The sequence below is a fragment of the Pleurodeles waltl genome, chromosome 12, assembly GCF_031143425.1.
Source record: "Pleurodeles waltl isolate 20211129_DDA chromosome 12, aPleWal1.hap1.20221129, whole genome shotgun sequence".
Classification (NCBI taxonomy): Eukaryota; Metazoa; Chordata; class Amphibia; order Caudata; family Salamandridae; genus Pleurodeles; species Pleurodeles waltl.
Window position 1 is genome coordinate 551,830,136 of NC_090451.1, and position 13,289 is coordinate 551,843,424.

The following is a 13,289-nucleotide window of genomic DNA, read 5'->3' on the forward strand; positions in this document are numbered from 1 at the left end:
CAAGTTGCCGCCTTGCAGATGTCAACCACAGGAACACCTCTAGCTAAAGCCGAAGAAGCAGCCTTAGCTCTGGTTGAATGAGCACGAAGCCCCACAGGCGGTTCTTTCTTAGCTAAGGAATAACAGAGCTTGATACAGAGAATGACCCACCTGGATAGCGTTCTCTTGTGGACTGCTCTGCCTTTCCTCTTCCCCACGTATCCAACAAAGAGCTAATCATCTTGCCTGAACTCCCTCGTTCTGTCGACAAAGAAGCTCAATGCTCTTCGTGGATCCAGTCGGTGGAGCCTCTCTTCCTCCTTGGATGGATGAGGCGAAGGATAAAAGGAAGAGAGAGTAATAGACTGCCCCAAGTGAAAGGGTGTAACAACCTTCGGGAGGAAAGCCGCCTTGGTCCTTAACACCACTTTGTCTCTAAAGAAGGAAAGGTATGGAGACTCTAAACTAAGAGCCTGAAGCTCACTGACTCTTATGGCCGAAGTTATGGCCACCAGTCTTCAGAACCAGCAAACGCAACGCACAAGAATGCATTGGTTCAAATGGCGTTCCCATTAGGAATGTTAATACCAAGTTAAGGTCCCACTGTGGCATAACAAATGGTGTGGGCGGAAACTTATTAGTGAGCCCCTTAACCAACCTCAAAACAAGCGGAGATTTAAACAAGGAAGGTTGATCAGGGAGGCACAGAAAAGCCGACAGTGCTGATAAATAGCCCTTAACTGTGGCAACTGCACAACCCTTCTGTGCCAAGGAAAGAGCAAATGTTAATATATCAGACATATGAGCCTTTAAGGGATCAATTTGGTTCTCTCCACACCAACGTACAAATTTAGCCCACTGACTTGCATAGATCGATTTGGTGGACAGTCGCCTGGCCGATAAAATAACATCCACCACTTCTGGTGGGAGAGAAAAAGCACTCAGATTGCCCCGTTCAATCTCCAGGCATAAAGGTGCAGACTCTGGAGGTGGGGGTGTAGAATCTGCCCCTGTGACTGCCAGAGGAGGTCCACCCTGCAAGGCTGACGGAGCGGAGGGCACAGAGAGAGTTGGAGGAGGTCTGTGTACCACACCCTTCTTGGCCAATCTGGGGCTATCAAGATGACCTGGGCCCGGTCTTGGCGGATCTTCCTCAGAACTCGAGGAATCAGGGGTAGGGAGGAAACGCGTAAAGCAACCAACCCTTCCAGGACATCTGAAACGCATCACGCAAAGCTCCTTGCACCAGATACTGGAGGCTGCAAAATAACGGGCACTGCGCGTTCTCCTGAGTAGCAAACAGATATATCTGCGGACACCCCCACATCTGGAAGATGTAAAGAACTAGATCCGGATGAAGACGCCACTTGTGGTCGGCCGAGCTGGTCGACTGAGAACATCCGCACGTACATTCAGAACTCCGGCCAAATGATTTGCTACCAAGCAAATCTTGTGGTCCTGAAGCCAGGACCAGAGTCGAAGAGCTTCTCTGCAAAGAAGGTACGACACCACTCCTCCCTGCTTGTTTATATACCACATCGAGGTAGTGTTGTCCGTCAGGACCTGGACTGACTGACCGCAAATGGAAGGGAGAAAGGCCTTGAGAGCCAGACGTACTGCCCACAATTCCAACAGATTGATGTGAAACCTCTGTTCCACTGGAGACCAAAGGCCTTTGACCTCCAGGTCCCCCAGATGATCTCCCCACCCTAGAGTGGAAGCATCCGTTACAACTGTGGCCACCGGCGAAGGCAGCAAGAACGGCCTTCCTTGCGACAGGTTGCCAATCGCAGCCCATCACTGAAGATCCACCGCAGTGTCTCTGGAGATCGTGATCGAATCCTCGAGATCCCCTTTGTGCTGAAACCACTGCCTGCGGATGCACCACTGAAGAGCCCTTATGTGCCAGTGTGCATGAGTGACCAGCAGTATGCAAGAAGCAAACAGACCGAGCAGACGAAGGACCTTGAGGACTGGAACTACTGCTCCATTTCGAAACATCAGAATCAACGCCTGAATGTCCTGAACCCGCTGGGGCGGAGGAAAGGCCCGATTCAATGTTGTGTCCAGTACTGCCCCTATGAACAGGAAGCGTTGAGAGGGCTCCAGGTGAGATTTGGGCACATTGATTGAAAAACCCAGGTCGAACAACAACTGAGTTGTCGACTGCCGGTGACGCCGCACGAGCTCTGGAGTCTTGGCTTTGATCAACCAATCGTCCAGATAGGGAAACACCGCTATCCCTCTTCTTCTGAGCTCTGCCACTACCACTGACATCACCTTTGTGAAGACTCGAGGTGCTGAAGTAAGACCAAACGGGAGGACCGCAAACTGATAATGCTGCAACCCCACCACAAACCGGAGATACTTCCTGTGCGATTTGAGGATCGGAATACGGAAGTACGCATCCTGCAAATCAACAGACACCATCCAATCTCCTTCGTTCAATGCCAAAAGAACCTGTGAAAGGGTCAGCATTTTGAACTTTTCCTGCCTGAGGAACCAATTCAAAATCCTCAAGTCCAGAATTGGTCTCAACCGACCATCCTTTTTGGGGATCAGGAAGTATCTTGAATAACAGCCCTGACCCCTCTCCTGCTCGGGAACCAACTCTACCTCGCCTTTTGACAATAGGGATAACACGCCTGTTGCAGTAACAGAAGATGGTCTTCCGATCAGAAGGATGGGCGGGGAGGGAAGGGAGGAGGGAACTCCCGAAAGGGAAGAGCGTACCCCTTCTTCACAATGTCGATGACCCAAGAGTCTTATGTTATAAACTCCCACATTGGAAGAAATTGGGCAAGTCTCCCCCCTACCGGAGACAAGTGAACAGAGAGTGGTGGAGGACTAAGGCTGCTTTCCCTGCAGCACCCCTCCAGAGGAAGAGGAAGAGGCAGAGTGCTGCTGGGTGGCTCCCCTTGTACGTACTCTGCCCCTGCCCCTAAAGGATCTGTAAGGCATGGAGCTTGCAGATTGTTGTGGTGCCTGGAACCTGCCACGAAAGGAAGAGCCACGTCCAAAACCCCTAAACTTCCTATATGACCTAAAGGTAGAGGAAGTGGCTTCCTGAAGTCCTAGCGACCTCGCTGTGGCTCTGCTCTCTTTGAAACGTTCAAGAGCAGAATCTGCCTTTGTCCCAAAGAGTTTTTCCCCATCAAAAGGCAGATCCAGAAGAGTTGCTTGTACATCCGAAGAGAAGCCTGATGAGCGCAGCCAAGCCTGACGCCTCGACACTATGGATGTACCCATAGCGCTTGCCACGGAGTCCGAGGTGTCCAACCCAGACTGAATCACCTGGGTCACCGCCGCCTGAGCGTCCGTTAGCAAATGCTACACTACCTGTAGCAAGTTAGGATGACCTTTCGCTTCCTCCATAAGGGCATGAATATAACGTCCCAAAATGCAGGTTGCACTGGTCGACTTCAAGGCCATATTGCATGACGAAAAGGCCTTCTTTGCTGTGTGGTCCATTTTCTTAGATTCCCTGTCTGCAGGGGTCCCGGGGAACGAACCAGGGGATGACCGGGAGGAGCACGATGCCTGAACCACCAAACTCTCCGGAGTTGGATGTTTGGAGAGGAAGTCTGGGTCACCTGGAGCCGCACGATAGCGCCTTGCTATCACCCTGTTGACAGCTGTAGAAGTCACAGGCTTTCTCCAAATGTCCTTGATGGGGTCCAGGAGAGCCCCATTGAAGGGCAAGAGAGGCTCCGCCACCACTGAAGCCTGATGCAGCACTTCAGTCAAAAGGTTCCTTTTCACCTCAGCAGCCGGAAGAGGAAGATCTAAAAAGTCTGCAGCCTTGTTACTGCATGAAAAAATGCAGCCTCTTCAGTATACCCCCCAGGGGAAGCCAAATCCCATTCAGTGTCAATACCACTTGCAGTGTCCAGGCCCTGAAAATCACCTGAAGGCTCCAAGATTTTGCCTTCCTCCAGATGTTGTCTGCTGTATTCCTCCTCCTCAAGGAGGTGTAAAGCTAGTCTTCTGGACCGGAGCCTGGAGTCGATGAGGCATCGGCCGACGCCGAAGATCTTCGCCGGAGCCACTCTTCGAATCCATCCGATGCCGGACCCTCCGCTGCCACAGGCACCTTGACTGTGGACTGGATCCGTGGAGAATCCACCGGCGCCGGAGTAGCAGACGTTATAAGCGTCACAGGTCTCCTGGGCGACGCCAAAGGCATCGGCGCCGCAGCGGCTCCAGAAGGCAAAAATGGCATGAAGGGTGTCTGCTTGTAAGGAGCCGGAGCACACAAATTAAAAGCCAAAGGGCCTGACGGGCCCGCAAGCCCTCCACCAGGCGCCATGGTGGAAAAGATATTAAACATAGCATTAAAAAATGCAGCAGGATTCGTACCCGGCGCCGGAAAGCTGGATATGAATGCGGAGTTGGCGCAGACATAGAAGCCGATGATGGCATCTCCTGCACCGGAGAAGCCGCAGGTTCTTGAAGAGGCTCGACTTATGCGGCGGAGGAGTGACGGTCGAGCTGATCTCCCACATCGGATGGCGCCGAGCTGATGGAGATCTGGATCTGGACCTGGACTGACCTCTACTCGATCGGCGCCGAGAGTCGTGACGACGCCGAGAGTCTCCATGGCGACGATGAGTCTTCGAAGATTTCGAAGACTCTCTACGATGCCGCCTTTCCTTCCTCTTCTTGGAACGGGCTAGGAATAATTTAGCCTCTCTCTCCTTAAGCACCTTAGGGTTCATGCGCTGGCAGGACCCGCATGACGACCTCATGGTCGGAGCAAAGGCACCATAAACAATTTTCATGGGGGTCAGTGACCGACATCTGACCCCCACACTGGTAAGAAGGTTTAAAACCAGATTTTCTTGGCTGCGACACAGTAACTACAGATGCGCAACTGTAGCTCCCTGTTAGCCTCGAAGAAAAAACGTTATTCGAAGGCACGGAAAAAAGGGAACTGACGTGCAGAGCTAGAAGAAATCTCCGTCGAAGCTGGCGCGAGGGGAGAATTCTTTAGGTGAGGAATCCACAGGTAGGTGTATCCATCAGAATTTTTATTATTAAATTCAAATGATAGGATTTAGCGCTTCAGAAACAAGTCATTAAATAAAAACAAATATAAAAAAATATATAATAAAAAAGGAACAGACCTTAGTTGAGATATGGATTCTTTTCAAATGGCTGGCGAGCATGAGTAAATAGCAGTGTAGCCAATTTTCTAGAAAAATGTAGACACTGCAATTGAATGCCAGAACTGGTTATGGACGGGACTTGGTTAGCCATCATAGTAGCTTACACTGGTCAAGAAGATGACAATTGGGAGGAGAAAGTTTCAGGCAGAGCGCTATGAAATGCGACCAACAGAAGGTAATGGTGAAGGGCCATTATACAGATATTATGTGATGCCACTACGATAGAGAGCATAGAGTGCTTAAACACACACACATTTTAACCATCAATTAAGGTCAGATAGTCCTGACCCTAGGGCCATGAGGGCTTTCATTAATTAAGAGACCAAGCTGTGGAAAGTTTAGCATTTTCTTTTTGTATGGATGTATGTTATATATATATATATATATATATATATATATATATATATATATATATATATATATATATATATATAATGTCACTTACCCAGTGTACATCTGTTCGTGGCATGAGACGCTGCAGATTCACATGCTGTGCATATCCCGCCATCTAGTGTTGGGCTCGGAGTGTTAAAAGTTGTTTTTCTTCGAAGAAGTCTTTTCGAGTCACGAGATCGAGGGACTCCTCCCCTTTCGGCTCCATTGCGCATGGGCGTCGACTCCATCTTAGATTGTTTTCCCCGCAGAGGGTGAGGTAGGAGTTGTGTATATATTAATAGTGCCCATGCAATGGAGTATGTATGTATGTACATAATGTGACTAAAAGTGATATATTTACAAATTTACAAATGTACAAGTTTATTTTTATCAACTTATAAGAGCAACAGGCTCCCGGGGAGGTGGGAGGGCGCATGTGAATCTGCAGCGTCTCATGCCACGAACAGATGTACACTGGGTAAGTGACATTTTCCGTTCGATGGCATGTGTAGCTGCAGATACACATGCTGTGCATAGACTAGTAAGCAGTTATCTCCCCAAAGCGGTGGTTTAGCCTGTAGGAGTTGAAGTTGTTTGAAATAATGTTCATAATACTGCCTGTCCTACTGTGGCTTGTTGTGTTGTTAACACATCCACACAGTAATGTTTAGTGAATGTATGAGGCGTAGACCATGTGGCTGCCTTACAGATTTCTGTCATTGGTATATTCCCTAGAAAGGCCATGGTGGCGCCTTTCTTTCTAGTGGAGTGTCCCTTTGGTGTAATAGGCAGTTCCCTCTTTGCTTTAACATAACAGGTTTGAATACACTTAACTATCCATCTGGCAATGCCTTGTTCGGATATTGGATTTCCTGCATGAGGTTTCTGGAAAGCTACAAACAATTGTTTTATTTTGCAAATTTGTTTTGTTCTATCAATGTAATACATTAGTGCTCTTTGTATGTCTAATGTATGTAATTTTCTTTCAGCTACAGAGTCTGGTTGTGGAAAAACACTGGGAGTTCCACTGATTGATTTAAGTGGAACGGTGATATAACTTTTGGCAAAAATTTGGGATATGTGCGTAGAACCACTTTATGTTTGTGTATTTGTATAAAGGGTTCCTATATAGTAAAGGCTTGTATTTCACTTACTCTTCTGAGAGATGTGATAGCTATGAGGAAGGCTACTTTCCAGTTTAAGTATTGCATCTCACAAGAGTGCATGGGTTCAAATGGCGGACCCTTGAGTCGTGTTAATACAATATTGAGGTTCCACGAAGGAACTGGTGGTGTTCTTGGTGGAATGATCCTTTTTAGACCCTCCATAAATGCTTTTATGACTGGGATTCTAAATAGTGAAGTTGAATGTGTAATTTGCAGATAGGCAGAAATTGCTGTGAGATGTATTTTAATGGATCAAAAAGCTAACTTAGACTTTTGTAAGTGTAGTAAGTAGCTTACAATGTTTTTAGTGGACGCTAAATATCCCTGACCAACTGATCCATAGTGCATTGCCCTTGGACTGAGGATGTGGGTACCTGGACGCAAAGTTTTGGCATTTGTTTGCGTCTTCTTTTGTTGCGAATAGGTCTATGTTTGGTGTTCCCCAGCGGTGGCAGTGATCCTGTAGGATCTGGGGATGTATTTCCCATTCGCGAGTTTGCTGGTGATCTCGACTGAGATTGTCGGCTAACTGATTCTGAATGCCTGGAATGTATTGTGCTATTAGGCGAATGTGGTTGTGAATTGCGCAATGCCAAATCTTTTGTGCTAAGAGACACAGTTGTGACAAGTGTGTTCCCCCCCCCCCTTGTTTGTTGAGATAATACATTGTTGTCATGTTGTCCGTTTTGACAAGAATGTGTTTATGGGCTACTAGTGGTTGAAATGCTTTTAATGCTAGAAAAACCGCTAGCAGTTCCAAATGATTTATGTGAAGTTGTTTTTGTTGATTGCCCCATTGATCCTGTATGCTGTGATTGTCGAGGTGTGCTCCCCACCCCATCATGGAAGCATCTGTTGTGATAACAGCTTCAGGCACTGGGTTTTGGAATGGCCGTTCCTTGTTTAAATTTATAGGGTTCCACCATTGAAGCGAGGAGTGTGTTTGGTGGTCTATCAACACTAGATCTTGAAGTTGACCCTGTGCTTGTGTCCATTGATTTGTTAGGCATTGTTGTAAGGGACGCTTGTGTAATCTTGCATTTGGGACAATGGCTATGCATGAGGACATCATGCCTAGGAGTTTCATTACAAATCTTACTGTGTAGTGTTGGTTCGGTTGTATGCTTGATCGTACATTTGGGAACGATTGGACTCTGTGGACTTGGAGTGGCAATTGCCCTTTGTGTGTTGATTAGTGCTCCCAAGTATTGTTGTATTTGGGATGGTTGCAGATGTCATTTCCGATAATTTATAGAGAACGCCAGTTTGTGTAGAGTTTCGATGACGTATTGCGTGTGAAGAAGACACTGTTGTTGAGTGTTGGTTTTTATTAGGTACTACTGAGAGGTCTAGTAGTGTTGTGTACCAAGGTTGTCTTGCCAAAGTTGGTGCTATGAGTATGAGTTTGAATTTGTTTTGACTCAACTTGTTTACTAGATATGGAAGGAGTGGGAGAGGGGGAAAAGCGTATGCAAATATCCCTGACCAACTCATCCATAATGCATTGCCCAGAGACTGATCTTGTGGGTACCTGGATGCGAAGTTTTGGCATTTTGCGTTTTCTTTTGTTGCAAATAAGTCTATTTGTAGTGTCCCCCAATTTTGGAAGTACGTATGTAGTACTTGGGGGTGAATCTCCCATTCGTGGATCTGTTGGTGATCCCGAGAGATTGTCTGCTAACTGATTCTGAATCCCTGGAATGAACTGTGCTATTAGGCGAATGTGGTTGTGTATCGCCCAATGCCATATTTTCTGTGTCAGGAGAGACAACTGTGTTGAGTGTGTCCTTCCCTGTTTGTTTAGGTAATACATCGTTGTCATGTTGTCTGTTTTGGCAAGAATGTGTTTGTGGCTTATTATTGGTTGAAATGCTTTTAACGCTAGAAATACTGCCAATAGTTCTAGGTGATATATGTGAAACTGTTTTTGCAGTGTTCCATTGTCCCTGAATGCTGTGTTGATTGAGGTGTGCTCCCCACCCTATCATTGAGGCATCTGTAGTTATTACGAATTGAGGCACTGGGTCTTGAAAAGGCCGCCCTTGGTTTAAATTTATATTGTTCCACCATTGAAGCGAGGTGTGTGTTTGGCGGTCTATCAACACTAGATCTATAAGTTGACCCTGTGCCTGTGACCATTGTGATGCTAGGCACTGTTGTAAGGGCCGCATGTGCAATCTTGCGTTTGGGACAATGGCTATGCATGAGGACATCATGCCTAGGAGTTTCATTACTATTTTGACTTGTATCCTTTGGTTTGGATACATGACCTGTATTACATTGTGAAATGCTTGTTCTCTTTGCGGTCTTGGAGTGGCAATCGCTCTTGCTAAGTCGATTGTTGCCCCTAAGTATTGCTGTGTCTGATACGGCTGAAGGTGTGACTTTGTGTAGTTGATTGAGAAACCTAGTTTGTGTAGGGTTTCTATGACGTACTTTGTGTGTTGTGAACACTGTTCTAGTGTGTTGGTTTTGATTAACCAATCGTCTAGGTACAGGAACACATGTATTTGCTGCCTTCTGATATGCGCAGCTACTACTGCCAGGCATTTTGTAAAGACTCTTGGCGCAGTAGTTATTCCGAATGGCAACACTTTGAATTGGTAGTGTACCCCTTGGAATACAAATCTTAGGTACTTTCTGTGTGAAGGATGTATTGGTATATGGAAATATGCATCCTTTAGGTCTAGAGTTGTCATGTAGTCTTGTTGTTTGAGCAGTGGGATTACGTCTTGTAATGTCACCATGTGAAAGTGGTCTGATTTGATGTAGGTATTTAATGTTCTCAGATCTAATATAGGTCTCAGTGTTTTGTCCTTTTTGGGTATGAGAAAGTACAGAGAGTAAACTCCTGTTCCTTTTTGTTGGATTGGTACTAATTCTATTGCTCCTTTCTGTAGCAATGCCTGGACCTCTAGTCCTAGAAGATCCATGTGTTGTTTCGACATATTGTGTGTTTTCGGTGGGAAGTTTGGAGGGAATTTGAGAAATTCTATGCAATAACCATGCTGGATAATTGCCAGTACCCAAGTGTCTGTTGTTATCTCCTCCCAATGTTTGTAAAAATTGCTTAGTCTCCCCCCCACAGGTGTTATGTGTTGGGGATTTGTGACTTGGAAGTCACTGCTTGTTTTGAGGAGTTTTGGGGCTTTGGAACTTCCCTCTATTCTTTTGGAATTGTCCCCCTCTATATTGCCCCCGAAAACTTCCCCGCTGATATTGGCTTTGATAAGTGGTCCTTGCTTGTGAGGTTGTGGGTTCTGTAGGTTGACCTCGAAACCCCCCTCTAAATTGTGTTTTGCGAAATGTGCCTCTGCTCTGTGGGGAGTAGAGTGCGCCCATGGCTTTTGCCGTATCAGTGTCTTTTTTAAGTTTCTCGATAGCAGTGTCCACCTCCGGCCCAAACAACTGCTGTCCATTAAAAGGCATATTCAGCACGGCTTGTTGTATTTCCGGCTTGAATCCTGACGTACGCAACCATGCGTGTCTCCTTATTGTTACTGCAGTATTTACTGTCCTTGCAGCTGTATCTGCTGCATCCATTGCTGACTGTATCTGATTATTTGAGATACTTTGTCCTTCCTCCACCACTTGTTGTGCCCTTTTCTGGAACTCTTTGCGTAAGTGTTCTATGAAATGCTGCATTTCGTCTCAATGAGCACTATCATATCTTGCCAGAAGTGCTTGTGAATTGGCAATGCGCCATTGGTTTGCTGCTGGCGCTGCAACCCTTTTCTCTGCAGCGTCGAATTTGCGACTCTCCTTGTCTGGAGGTGGAGCGTCTCCCGAGGTGTGAGAGTTTGCTCTCTTGCGAGTTGCCCCTACAACCACACAGTCTGGTGTTAATTGCTGCGTAATATACACAGGGTCTGTTGGCGGTGGCTTGTACTTTTTCTCCACCCTTGGAGTTATGGCCCTGCCTTTCACAGGCTCCTGAAATACCTGTTTGGAGTGTTTTAGCATTCCAGGTAGCATAGGTAAGCTCTGGTATTGGCTATGAGTGGAGGATAGTGTATTAAACAAAAAGTCATCCTCAATCGGTTCTGCATGCAAGGTGACGTTATGAAAAGCAGCTGCCCTTGAGACCACCTGCGTGTAGGATGTACTGTCCTCAGGTGGCGACGGTCTCGCTGGGTAACAGTCTGGGCTGCTATCTGATACCGGAGCATCATAAAGGTCCCATGCGTCGGGATAATCTTGACTCATTGCAGTATGAGTCAGGGATTGCATCAGTGGTGGAGTGGCTTTCGGTGATGTGTGCATTGATGGTGGTGGAGATGGTGGTGGAGCTGTTTGTCTTGCCACCTTTGCCTGTGGCTGCTTGTCCTTTTCTTGAAAGGCAAGTCTTCTTTTCATTTTAATTGGGGGAAGAGTGCTTATCTTCCCTGTGTCCTTTTGAATGTGGAGCCTCCTTTGAGTGTAGTCTGGCTCCATTGATTCTAGTTCTTGTCCGAACTTATGTCCTTGCATTTGGGAGGACAATCCCTGTTCCTCTGTGTAGGAACTTGATTTCGGTTCAGAGGCTGGATGTTTCGGAATCGAAACCTTTTCGGTCGCCTTTTTGGGCTCCGACGAAACTTTCTTTATTTTCGGCGTCGTCGTCTCTCGGTGCCGACCCATTTCAGTGTCACTGTCTCGGTGCCGAACTTGCTCGGAGCCGCTGTCTCGGGCCCGAGATTGCTGTGTGCCGGTATCTCGACCGGAGTCGGATGACTTCGACACAAGCGTGCCCTTTTTGGGTGCCGATGATCGGTCACTTATTTTTCGGGTTAAGCCATGGCCTGTTGGCGGTGGCGTCCCCTGGGCTTTTGTGGTCTTCTCATGAGTTTTATGTTTCGACGTCTTACTCACGGTTTTAGGCGTTTCTTCGGGATCGAGCTCGTCCGAGTCCGACTCCTGGATGGAGAAGGTTTCTTCTTCCTTCTCCAAATGCCTTTGTCCTGTCGGCGCCGACGCCATCTGCAGTCTTCTTGCTCTTCGTTCTCTTAATGTCTTCCTCGACCAAAATGCTCAACAGGCTTCACAAGTATCTTCCATGTGCTCTGGAGACAAACAAAAGTTACAGACCAGCTGCTGATCTGTATACGGATACTTGTTGTGACATTTTGGGCAGAAGCGGAATGGGGTCCGTTCCATCAGCCTTGAAGAGACACGTGGCTGGGCCGACCAGGCCCCGACGGGGGATCGAAAAAACCCCGAAGGGCCACCGGAGCTCTTCAAAAGTCGGTGTCGATCTGTTGTAACTAACCCGATACCGAGCGCAAACAATACAGACGATTTTTCCGAGATTCTAACTAACTTTCCAACCCGAAACACGGAGCGAAAAGGAACACGTCCGAACCCGATAGCGGAAAAAAAACAATCTAAGCTCGATCTCGTGACTCGAAAAGACTTCTTAGAAGAAAAACAACTTGTAACACTCCCTGCCCAACACTAGATAGCGGGATGTGCAAAGCATGTGTATCTGCAGCTACACATGCCATCGAACATATATATATATATCATTTATCAAAGTGGTTAAGACAACTGAAAACTAAACAGTAATAGTCACACTAACTAATCTGTTACGGTCTGCCACTAATTGAAGACCCAATCTTATTACTGCACACCAGGCCAAATTGAGATCACATTCGTAGGTTTGAATCAGTGCATATGTACAAAGTTTATCTGCTGTAATTAAGTATTCAGTTTTCAGATATACATTTGTTGTCTGCGTGGATTTCAAGGATTTACAGAATGAATAAAAACAATGAATGGCAATACAAAAAAGGTTCTTACCTCAAACAGTATTTGCCTTGTCTGTATTTATTATACATTCATAACTCTGAGTTCTGCTGGTATGGCTCAGAATTGTATTGTTTTAACATTAACATTGTGGGAACTGGCCAGAGGTATGCGTCAAATGATGCACTAAAATGTCAACCTTAAGTTCACAATAGCCATAATCTCAGACATCTTCAAACTGTCATTTGTCCTCTGTGAATGTAAGCAATGTATATGCCTACAAACGCATATATTACATGAGCAGATTATATATAATATGCTATTTAATACCACTGTTCAGTGTGGGGAACTTCAGTCATGATTTTCAAGAGACAAAGCCTCAAGTGGTTCAAGATACCCCTCCCCTACTTGATAGTACATTAAACTCTGTGCATCCACATACATGGTTTATGCCAGTGGTTCCCAACCGCTTGACTCCTGAGGACCTCTACTGAATCACTAGTGGAAGCCGGGGACCACCAGGCAATTTGTATGATTTAAATTTCAAACATTAAAACAGTAATTCACAAAAAAATACACAAACAAGTACACACCAAACAAATACTCATATTACTAAAGATTTTATTATTTTATATTGAAAAAAATGGGGGGGGGTGTAATGGGATCCCCGCACTCACGAAGTCCGGGGAATTAGCCCTGGACAGCGTGGGGGCACTTTTGCTAGTGCAAGGGTGGCCTCACACTTGGGAACTTTGCACCTAGCCTTCAAGTAAATGAAGGTTAGACACATAGGTGACTTAGAAGTTACGTAAGTGCAGTGAAAATGGCTGTGAAATAGTGTGTGCACTATTTCACGCAGGCTGCAGTGGCAGTCCTG

General features: G+C 46.4%; 1 protein-coding gene across 1 annotated transcript in view; it reads right to left on the reverse strand.

The window, feature by feature from the left end:
• The window catches only part of ATP6V0D1 (ATPase H+ transporting V0 subunit d1), a 231,999-nt gene that overhangs the window by 97,322 nt on the left and 121,388 nt on the right, over nucleotides 1–13,289 (reverse strand). The gene's annotated exons all lie outside the window — the stretch shown is intronic.